Genomic DNA, 12,053 nt, shown 5'->3' on the forward strand with positions numbered 1-12,053 from the left:
ATCACAAAGTCCATCCGTTTTCAGAATGACTTCCTAGTGAACTTTGACCTTTTAGACTTGCATTACCAACATTGTGGGTACACTCACTTTTAGTTTTATTTTATTTCACTTATTCTGACTTGGGAGTGTTCACACATTATTCAAAAGTTGTTAGCCCTCGTGCTAACCTTTTAACCACAACAGATTAACAGCCTAAATTAGCTTCTTTGTTTCCTACCAAGTAAAACCAGATACAAACAGTGTATAGCTCCTATAGAATGAGCTGAGTTTATTGTATTAGTGTTCTTCTTACCTCCTACAGTACAATCATGGAAAAACATAATAGACAGGGACCTATGTATAGAACTCTGCTCTAAAGGAAGAATTTGGATGAATGACAAAAAGAGAATGAGGTATAGTACATTGTGCAAAGTTAGTGCCTGTACACGCTTGAGATACCGGGAGCATGTGTTAAGCATTTTAAAAATGATAGCTGCTGCTGTTCTACTAAGCTCTGGCTGCCACCTACACTGTATCTGTTCGCCCAATTTCTCTCCACACCTCTGTCCATTTAACCACCAGCTGTTTCTTGGTCTATCACATGGTCGATACATGTTTGATTCTCTCCCTCTGCCCATCTGTTTTTAATTCTGTGTGTCTATCTGCCTGTCTTTTGCCAGACAAAACACACACACGTAAGTGCAGAGGCGTGCACACACACACGTTTGGTTTTTCATTAAATATACCAATGACAGGATATGACAAGCTCTCCCAGCTTTTTTAATTTACCGCCGGTGTCCGCCCACCTCCTCAGAGAGCTGGTCTAAAACCTGTCACTGCCAACTGTCGGGGGATGACAAGGTAATTAATAGTGTTTCACTACAAAGCAGCCAGCTCCTTCAGGAGTCGGATGGACCGGATGCACCAAAAAACAGCGCAGGGTATGGAGTGGGGACAGATTAGCAGACAGGGAAGAGCGGAAAATATCGACAGATGCAGCAGGAAGAGAGAGGAACAAAAATAGTTTGGGAAACCAGACAGATGCCCCTCTTGACACTAATCGCAGGATGTTGAGGATGCCGATTTAAATGTTTCAACACAAAAACAAACAAGCACAAATCAGATTCAAATTTCACTCTCCTGGAGTTCCAAGTGGATTACTGTGACAGTGTTCTGTGATTGAAAAGCTGCCTAAAGATGAGGGGTAGCTGTGGACCTTTTATGAAGCCATTAATCAGCAGAGCAAGCACCCTCAGAAATATTTAGTATCTCTAATGCAGACCAAGCTTGCCACTGTGTTTCATCCATCTCTCTTGATAATGCGTCATCCAGTGATGTATAGGGGGTATATATGCACATTCTGCAGAGTGGAGAGATCAATGGTGCTAAAGGGCTGTCCTCAACCTATTTGACAGATTGCTGATGTTGCTCATAAAGCTAGCTGCCCAAGCTAAAACTGATGCATGGGAAGAGGCCAGTGGATTTTGGTGGTCTGGGGCCAAAAATAGATCTGCTGAAAGTTACAGGGAGTAAATTTGAGTCAGTGTAGAGAAAAAAAACAACTCAAGACTAAACACTGTAAATAACGGAAAGTTGAAATTGAAAGTTGAGATATTTTGTCTTAAAGCTCCATAAGGTATGTGAGATGGTGTTCAGAAACCTGATACAGGAACATATTACAACAATATTACATTATAGAGAGGTGATTTACTTACTTCCTATAACCCAAAGCCATACCCCGATTTGATTTCCACTGTGTTCTTTCATAATGCCAAATAAGATGAGCAATGGCAGAAACTTCTCTCTTTTTTTTTTTCTTTTTTTTTTTTTTAAGCTTATCAATTTAAAAGAGATCAGAACAATGTTGCACATCAGAGTTGTCTGGGCTCCCTGGTGATCCACAGGAAAACAAACCCACACTTTCTATCATCCATACTTGCCAATTTTTGTCATTTAATGTCAAATAAAAATAACTAGATGAGTAATAAATGAGGTAAAGCAATAATGATGCTTACCACTAACTGGAGGCATTTGCAGAGGCACATAGGTGCTTATATACACTAACAACTTCCCGCATGGACACGCTACGTGGGTTGCAAACACACAAGCCTGCACGCACGGTCTCCTTTCCAAATGTCACAACATCATTATCATGCAGTATCGATCCCGGTGAGGGTGATCCATTTGAATTCCAACCAGGATGGATGCGACAGTTCTTTGGCTGCCGCACCGCCCCGCTGTCTTGGCCAGTCCTGGCAGAAAAAACATGCCGTCGTTAGTCATCGCACGACCACAGATGGCCACAAGACGCTGGAATCTCCCTCTAAAAACATCCACTGATTAGAACCAGAATACCTGTGGCTCTCCGCTCTGTGTGTCATGATGCACTATTCAGGCAGAAATATGTGCGGCTCCTTCAAGGGATCATCTCAGCTTAGGGGTGTTTTTGATGTTTATGAATCTATATTTATAATCCTGAATGATACAGCTATATTGACTGGATAGTGGCATATATGTTATGTAGCAACCTCCCCTCTCTAGCCTCCTCATACCACTCTACACCGTAACAGCTGGGAGCCCCTCCAGCCATGTGAAACTGGCACGAGGATGCACAGAGCACAACACAAAGGGGGAGCTAATCATCCCCAATTACATCTTGCTGCAGCATGGAACGGTAGCCCAGTGTGTGTGTGTCTGGCCTTGGCAACTACACTGTCTTTGACCTTTAAGCATGGTGTACACAATGCCTGTGATCTCTGGTCATCACATCTGATGAAAAAGCGTACATTTGGAGTCTTTTCTGCCACACAGTGGAGCTGACGGCTCCATATGCATTGTGCATGAGCTTACTTGTTCTCACTTTCTTTTCTTTTTCTCCCTCTGATCTTAATGCAAGTGCAGATAATCAGAGATAATCTTATCTCTTCTCTCAATCACTGTGATCTTGTCTATTCAGTGTCATTAGCCTGCCCGACTCCCCTGTTTCCTTCAATCACTTATACTATTTCAATTTTCTTTTTCTTTCTCTCCCTCTCTCTCACGCTCAGTCTCTGAACACTGCATTAGCATCACCGATGCCACTCGAGAGTTCAAGTGCTCTCACCGTCTCTCACTCTTTGCCTCTCCCTCTGTCTCCTTCAGTTCTCTCCCAGCCCTCCCAGTGGCAACCAATCATGGGCCAAATGAGAGGAACCTATTGTAAGGTAATCAAACTCTACATCAGGACACACTATTTACACACAGACACACATTTAGTCAGTGTGCTTAGCCTCTTTGAAAACCTCTTTAGCAATTTTCGTTGCTTATTGCTGCTTCCCCCAACAGTATCATAATGACCGTGTTGACATGTCTACAGGCTGTGCTTGGAGGTCAGATGTTTTTTCCTTCCCCTTGTGAAGAGGGGAGGTGAAGGGGTGAAGGGCCGAAGGTTTCAGCATACAGCACATAACAGATAGACATCATGTAAGCTCTATGTTCCCACAAGACTGCTTATTTTAATGAAGCCTTGCCTTCAGTGGAAAAAATGAGAAACATTTTTGGCTGCATGCTAAAGCTAAACTTCTGTGTTGCTGGTGACATATTGTATTTGGGTAGCAATAATAAGCAGCTAATGAAAAACGCTGGCGAGTAATGTCAGGCATATTAAAAATCAAACAACTGCGGCAGTCTGCAGTGAGGCTAACCTACTAAAAAAAAAAAGAAAAAAAGGGGAAATATGAAGATGCATCTGCTTTGCATCAAAGGCCGGAGCGCAGAGATTCTCATTACAGCTCCTCTTCCGTTTTATCACTTTCATCCCAGGGCCATACACCTCCCAAACACAGATAACAGAGGCACCCCAAATATCTCTTTTAAAGAAACTACTTAAAAATCCACAGTCAAAGAGAAGGAGAGGGGTGGGTGGGTGGGGGTGGGGGCTGTGAAGAGTATGAAGATCCTCTCAAATAATTAAGGAGTGGGGCATGCATTGCAGATAATGAGTTTCTAGCATCACTGGCTACACAGTATTCCCCTGTCTTATCACCTGCTGCTGTCACTCACTAATGAAGTTGCTATTTCCAATTACTGCTCCCTATTAAGAATCATTATTAAGCCTGGGCTGTTATTGTGGTTGCTTCTGAGGCAAGAGATGGAAAGAACACACACATCAGTCAAATCACATCCCCACAATGAGAGCAGTTATCAAATATTTTAGAGGCTTTTATGATCTAAAAAGAGAGTGAGCTCATTGGTCTGGAGCTTTTGTAAGTGAGCTTGGAATGGAAACCGGTGGAACGTTAGCCTTAGATACACACATGCTTGTAAAGTACAAGCAGTAATGTAAGCAGGTTGTAATTGTTAAGCTTGAAAGATGGTATTTACAACATGACTCTTTCAGAAGAAGATACAACATGTTTTGTATAAGTGGCACTCCTGGCAACAAAAGTTACAAAATTCTGTCTTTAAGTGAAAAAAAGAAAATCCCTCAAAACACAGCATGTTTAATAATGCAGTCACTTTGTGCCCTACTTCTGGATTCATTTTCTGTTTCATTTTGACTCTTTCTAAGTGCCCTGGTTAACTGACTGAGCATGGAAGGCATAATGTCATGTCAAAGTATTTCCAGAGCAGCTACAACAAAGTCTGACAGAAGAACAAGTTTTAAATGATGTAAAACAATGACAGTCAATCTCAGGTCTGCATATCAGTACCTCACAATGGCTCACAGTCATCCTACAACAATCACACGGGAATAAACCCATAACTGTAGAGGCAAAGAGAGCCTCTTCACACTGACAGTAGCTCAGCAGACACAAGAGTTAAAGTCTGATTAAGGGGCTCAAGGAAAAAAAAAAAAAGTCTCACACACTTGCTCTTACAAAGCCTTCACCTGTGCTCCCTGCCTCAGACTGAGGATCCACATTACGAAATATGTGTCAGTTTGGAGGTAAAATCTTGAGCACATGTTCTTATTAAAAGTCATATGGCAGTAGCTACATGCTACTAGCTGCATGTCTTTCCATTGACTAAACAGCGCTCAGAGCTCACACACATTCATTACAGAGCAGATTCACACATCACTATCACAAACACTTTGTCTTTATGTGTTAAGGAGTTTAAGCTGTTCTAAGCAAGCGAGCGACGTGTGTCTTCAGTGTTTCCAACAAGGTGCTTGTGTGCTACATGTGTGTAAGTGGGTATTTGTGGTGAGCAACTGACACGTCTGATCATTACTATCTGCAATCGGTGGCCTGTCTCCTGTGGTGCTGCGCCTGATCCATCTCAATGTCATGGACTCTCCGCTCGGACACGTTGCAGTCTCTCCTGCAAGATGTCACAACACGCACAGTCACAGACACAGCACACGGGCCAAGAGGATGGGGAAGGAAGGGTAAAATGTACATTCCACAACTTCACCTAGAAGAATATGGAACAATAGAGGAGTCAAAATTTTTGTTTTTCTTTACCACCGAGTGAGGACCTATAACACAATAAAACTGCTGTTACAATTAAATGTGAGATGTGTGTTTGGGGAATGCCCTTTGATAGCAAGTGTCAGCAGCCAGTGTATAATTAATCTGTGTGTTTTCATCTCATGTGCCTGTGCTTCTGTATTTATTTTTCCTTAAAATACTGTTGCTGAGACACCCAGTGAAGTTGCAGGACCACCAATTATAGGAAAGCAGCATCATTCCCATTAACAGCAAACATCAGTGCTGTGCACGTGTACGTATTCGCTGGTAGCCACTATAACTGTTTGTTTACACTGAGGGCCAAATTTGCTAAGCCCTTTTTTCAAAGGCATTGTTCAACTAAGGAAATGTGTGTGATTTATCAGTCAGGCACAGAGGAGCACTTTGTGCAATCAGTGCACCTCTCTCTATTATTTTTTATGCATTTAAGAGAGAATGGTGCGGAAAAAAAAAGCAAGTGAAGATAAGATCTGGATGGTTTAGCAAGCATTCTGATGGATTCACATAATTTACAAGCCTCTAAAAAGCAAGGTGTGAATATGTGTAGGGATGCTGTGGCAGGGAGGACGAATTTACATTAACCTGCATTCCACATAAATCTCAGTGACAGCAGAGAAAGGGTGAGTGTACTGTAGAAGCCTACAGGAGAGCTGCGGTGAATCAGTAAATAAAGTAAATTCTTCTGAATAGAAAAACATCACCAATAATAAATAAATCAACATAATGTAACTGTTTTATAAGACCAAACAAAGTACAGACAGAGAGTCGTGGCTGTGTGGTCATTAAACTTCAACTGGAGCCTGACGTTCTAATCCAATATGGTGATAGCACTAAATAGAAAGCAGTCCTTGTTGCTGATAATGTAATTAGCTGCTGCCTTAGTAAGTCAAACCCTAATTACATGCAGACTGGGTACAAACAGGAAGTTTGCTTTTTCAGGGATGTAAATCTGCTCCAAAGTGTTTTTATGTTCAGGCTGAAGATTATTGGACTTTTAAAAATAAACAAAATGATGTGTGTGTGTGTCTACTGTGTATATTCTTCTAGTTCATGACTCTTTTCTTTCATAGATGAGACCTAGAAGAACCACATCTGAAAACCAAAAAAAAGGCTGGAAATTGAAAGAAGAATGGAGGACAGGAATAAAAGAGAGAATATAAAGGAGAATGTTTTCCCTGAGAGAAGATCCTTGGGCTATTCGGACTTAATCCTTCTACAATCAATGCCCTGAGTTTCTCATTCAAATGACATAAATATACATATTCTTGATGCTGTTGTTCCATTTTATCATGGGGGAGTTGGAAACACTGACTACGGAGAAGTGGAAAGTAGTGTGGGAGCTGCAAGGTGGTGGGTCAATGCAGTACTCTCAGAGGCTTAACTCTCCCTGATATTCATGCCCCTTTGTCTAAAAGACAAAAGGGAGATGGAGAGAGAGACGAGGAGTGAACAAGGCTGTGTGACTACAGTGATGCATGAGTGGCTATTTCTGCTTTCAGTGCCTCTGCTGAAGGACGTGGTGGAGGATATGGAGTGGGCAGAATGCTCAAGGAAACCAAGGATGCAAAGTGGGATTAGTGTGAAAAAAGTGAGCCATAACCAATTAAAAGTCGATTAAATTTGTACGTATGGGGATGAAGACAAACTTAGAAGGAAGTATTATTTCATGATATTCTTTAGAAACACTGAGAGGATTTACACGTATGATGATTTTTGAGTAGAAAACATTTCTTTGTGATATGCATTCAGTCAGCTAAGTGAGGCTGTCCTGTGTTAGTTGTTTGTTCAAACGCTTCAAAATAACTTGCGTCCTGACGAGCAATCTCTTGAGGCCGTGTGAATAACATCTGTCTTCTCTCTCAGCTTCTTCTAACCGCAACCTTGCCTTTTCCCCCAGCTTCCCCAAGTACTGTTAGTTTTAATTAGTCAAAAAAAAAGTTTAGGTGGCAGATCAGAAAAGACATGTTCTTGTGTACTGTATTGTTTACAGCAACACAATCCCATTAAATAATCCAACAGTAATTTATTAAATATGTATGGTATTGTACTTTTTCATTTGATTTGACTGCACATGTCCACAGAGTGCCCCTACAATGTTCAAAATCACTGGACAAATTCAAATTATATGTCAGGATCTGAAATTGGTGTTTGAAAGTTGTCTTACTGAGAAGTCCTGTTGTTTTCTATTACAAAAGCACATTGATCTATGTCTTAAAATATTGCTCTCTATAACTTTATTCTCACTTTACAGCTCCCAAAAGAGGAGTAAATAGAGGGAAAAGAAAAAAAAGGATAGAAAATGTCTCAGACTTGGTATATTTGTGGCATGTTAGGACATAAAGTAACTCAAGACACAAGGACCTTAATGTATAGGATTAATGTTCAGGATCAGACTAGATGGAAGAAAGAATATATCAGTCAGTGTACCTCTCAAGTAATGATTTTTTTGTTACTCACAGTTTCAGCACTGTCAGTTTGTAAAACCTGCTGAACCTGCCTTAGGAAACTTCAAATCTAAGAGTTTTTGATTCCCAGTGCAAAAACACTTTCTTTCCTGCTCCTGACAATTTTTAAAGCCATGTGATTTTTTCAGACTTTTTTGACAAATTAATGGTCTGATCTAAAATATTAGCGTCAGCACCAAATTATTGCCTTGAGGCACCTCCAACTAAAATTTGTAAAAAAAAAAAAAAAAATGGTACTGACTTTCAAAACCCCTTCACTCTCTCAAGCAGGCGCTCGTGACAACAAGCATGTAGACTTGCTGTCATGAGCTTGCCTCATGTGCACGCACACAAAACAAACAAAACACACACGTCCACAACCACACACTTAATCTATCCACTCCGAAGAGAAAACAATTAAACAATAAAACAGAGATTACTCTGAGCTAATTCAATAAGACCCAGCTAATCATTTGTCCCCAGTCTATTGCACTACAACGTGTTTGGAAAAAAAAAGAAAAAAAAAAAGGTGCCTGTGTCGGTGAAAGGCAGCTGATGTCACCAAGGACAACTGCTTTGCTAATTTCACCAAGGGGCCGGGCACATCTGCCGTGTCGCTACGCCGCCGACAACAATGAGGTGACCTCGGCCCAATCTCTGAATACTACTGCTCTGTCTCCCCTCCCATTTAACGCACTGACAGACATAGAAGTCTTCGCTCTGGGGAACCATAATGTCCTTGTGAGAAGAGGAGAGATTGTCCTTAGAGAGAAATAATAGAGACAGAAAGTACTTTTTATTACCAGACATGTCACGAATCCCTTAACATATGAAGCTAGGTTTTATGAAGCAGTTATGAACTGCAGTGTGAGAGAGTTCTAGGACAACAGAAACACATTTAGCAGTTGTTGAACTAAATGTAGCTTCATTTGTGGCAGTGTAGCTGCATCTCCACACTTTTCTCCTCCTCTTTGCAGCCCCCCACCCCACCCCACCCCTCCATCTCCTCCATGTTAGGATGTCAATAAAACCTGCATGGATGACTGATTTTTCTCCCACACATTGTATCATTAGCTTCTCCAGCAATCCAATAATCACTTACACCTGTGATGGCATCAGTCAGGGGGAGCTAATAATCTGGTCAATACTGGTGATGAGTGTAGCCAACACTGGCCAGTGAAATAGATGCTAGCCAAGCACTCCAATTGGTGTCAGTACAGACAAGCAGAAGCATCATAACGATCCACCGCTTGTATGTTCAGTTAAAGTCAGTTGACAAAGATCTGTAACCAGGTTTAGGAAGGTTTTGCTTGTATGTGTTTGTGTGGATATTTGCTCTGACTGGGTCAATGACTGCACTCAGCCCATAAATTACAGGTCTGGATTAGAATACAAAACATATCCTTCACAACCTTATAGAGCTGCAGTACAAACACACACACACGCATCAATACGAGATGGTCTTGTGGGAAATAGTGCTTTGCTAATAAGCAGAACACCTGTGCTTACAATTTTCTTGCTGCCAAATCCAGTGATGAACGCGCTTGCTGAATCAGTGCCCCATTGATCTGACCTCTCTTTGCTCATAACACCTCTTCCTCGGGCACTTTCCTATTCATCTCATTTGGGTTTCTATTTTCTTCAGAGGATAGATGCTAAGCAGGCGTCAGGAGCGAGATGCTAACTTGGACTCCTTCCTTTGCTGCATCCTTAATTAATGCTCAGTTTGAAGGCTACGTGTTCCACTGCTCAACTCAGTGCAGTGACACAAATAACAAATCCTAACTAACGGAACTTTAACAGCTTGTCTGAGGAGGCAATGTTAGCAAGACAAGTAACTTTATTTAAGACAACCGGGAACTTATACAACCTCAGCTGTGGCATTCTTGTGTCATTTCTGTTTTGTACGGTGAGTACTTGTTCATCCTTGCGTCTTAAATTTCATTAAATAAAACAGGTCTAATCAGTATTGTAGATGTAGCTTTGAATTATCATGAAAAATATACTCAAGAGATGAATGAATTTAATTTTGGAAAAATAAGACTGATGCAGCTATTAAGCTATATTGGGAATGTGTGGGCATGTTGTATGTGCTTTGAGCAGGAAAATCTGAGCACACTACATAGTGGGTGGGTGTAGTCATGCAGCCTGACTCTGTGTGTGTGTGTGTGTGTGTGTGTGTGTGTGTGTATGTATGTGTGTTCTTTCAGCACCACAGCCTCAGGGAGCCTCACAGCGGTCGAGTCCTGGGGAAAGTGAAAGGCCTGCTTCCTACGTTTACAATACAAAGAGGCCGCACTGTGCACTCTGTTGTGCTTGCTATTGTCTTTAATGGTAAATCCAGACATCTCCTCCCCACCACGCATGCCTTCACTGGCCCTGCACTCTGACCGCGTTGTCACCTACGCACCGCGACTTAAGATTATGGCTGATGTCGTCTCTATGCAAAGAATGATTCGGCATTGAAGAATAAGCAGACATTATAGACAAAGCCTCCCATGATAGCCTTCCCCCGCAGAGGTTATGTACAACTTTCTCTAATCTCCAGACACTGCTTTATAAAAACTCCATTTGAAATAAGATTTTCAGGCTTTTTTCCCCATCACCTCCTACATCTTCGAAGCTGTTCATTTATCAGACATATGCTCCGACTCTGTCTCTCCACTGAGCAATCAACCCTGCCTGGTAAACACACATGAACCCCCACCCCCCCACCCCCCAGCACCCTCAGGTGATTTATTTTTAGGCCATAAGATTATGCTACATCTTTGCTGGGCCAGTCAAATGAAAGTGACATAAACCCCAAATGGAAGTTAAAGCAGAACGAACCTGCAGAGGTGTGTGCACTAGCTAAGGCTTTATTTGCCACCTTAGGCTGAAAACCAATGAAGTGAAGCGGCTCTGTAGGTCTGTAGCCAAGGGGAAGAGAGGGCACTCGTGAATAATTCACCAGGCAGCTACAGAGTTGAGTCAGTGGCAGGAGTTGAAGGGAGGACTTTGGCCAGAACTCTGTTGCATTTAGCTAAATAATTGATGGCTTCAATCAGCAGCTGACACTGTCCTGGGTCAGGCCTCCACAAAAATGATACATGGTAAATAAAAGAAGCTTGTGAAATGAAAGACAGAGGGAGGGTGATAGAGAGAGAGAGTGAAATGAGAGGTGAGATATGGAAGTAGAACACGAGGTCAAGAGGGGAGGACAGTGAGGGAGGTAACTGGACTCTGAACAGCCGAACTCAACAACGCGCTTTTATGCGTCTTCAAACTGCATGGCTGAGTTCCCACTGTATTTTATGTACACACTCAGACACAGCTGAGAGCAACCACGTACAGAGTGTTTCGTCTCTGGTTTTAGAGATTTCCCCATTTGCAAATCGTTTTTCCCCTTTTATACTGGAACATTTCCTGGTTTATGGGAGCTATGAAGGTGAAGTATGGCTGAAGGGTAGAGCCCCTCTCTTTCCTCTCTCTCCTTGGTACTGAATCAAAACCCCTTCAGGTCTAAAGTGGTTGTATCTCATTTCTCTCTTAAGAGATTCTCTTATGAATACTTGAAGTATACATGTTCACTTCCAGTTAATATTAAAGTCAATACCTGTTCTTACCTGCAGCAAAACCACACAAATCCATTCATGTACTGGTTTTCATCTATAAGCAATATCATAAAAGAGCTATACCTGTGTAATAATGTACATAAGATCCTTAGCTGCTGCCTTACTGCCTCAGTGCACCAAAGCACCCAGTGCATTTGCTATGCATTCCTTTCCTCCTGCATATTGATTGTTTGGTGCTATTGTTTGGAGTTCACATGCAGAAACCGAATGCAGTAGGGGATATGTGTAGGCGGGGAGAAGAGAGGGCAGGAAGATGGGAATAAAGCAGTGGCAGAGACCTGTGATCACACAGCTACTCCTGCTAATTTCAAGGAGAGATTTAAGAAAGTCTGGGGGGAGGAGGGAGGGAGGGGGGATAAAGCTGGTGACAGTGAGAGAATATACAGTATGTGCCCAGGCCAAATCAGCCAGCTGGGCTAGACAGATGTGTTAAAGAAACTGCCAGAGTTGCAGTGACAAGGATGGGCTAATCCAGCTAAATCCCCAGAGAAGACATTCACTGAAAGAGATCTACCGGCACTGACTGCTCAGTTACACCTGATGAGCTCTGTACATCTGACTAT

General features: G+C 42.0%; 1 protein-coding gene across 1 annotated transcript in view; it reads right to left on the reverse strand.

Annotated features, from left to right (window-relative positions):
- nrxn2b (neurexin 2b) overlaps positions 1 to 12,053 on the reverse strand; it is a 609,692-nt gene that overhangs the window by 151,237 nt on the left and 446,402 nt on the right.

Source organism: Lates calcarifer, linkage group LG14 (assembly GCF_001640805.2).
Source record: "Lates calcarifer isolate ASB-BC8 linkage group LG14, TLL_Latcal_v3, whole genome shotgun sequence".
NCBI lineage: Eukaryota > Metazoa > Chordata > Actinopteri > Centropomidae > Lates > Lates calcarifer.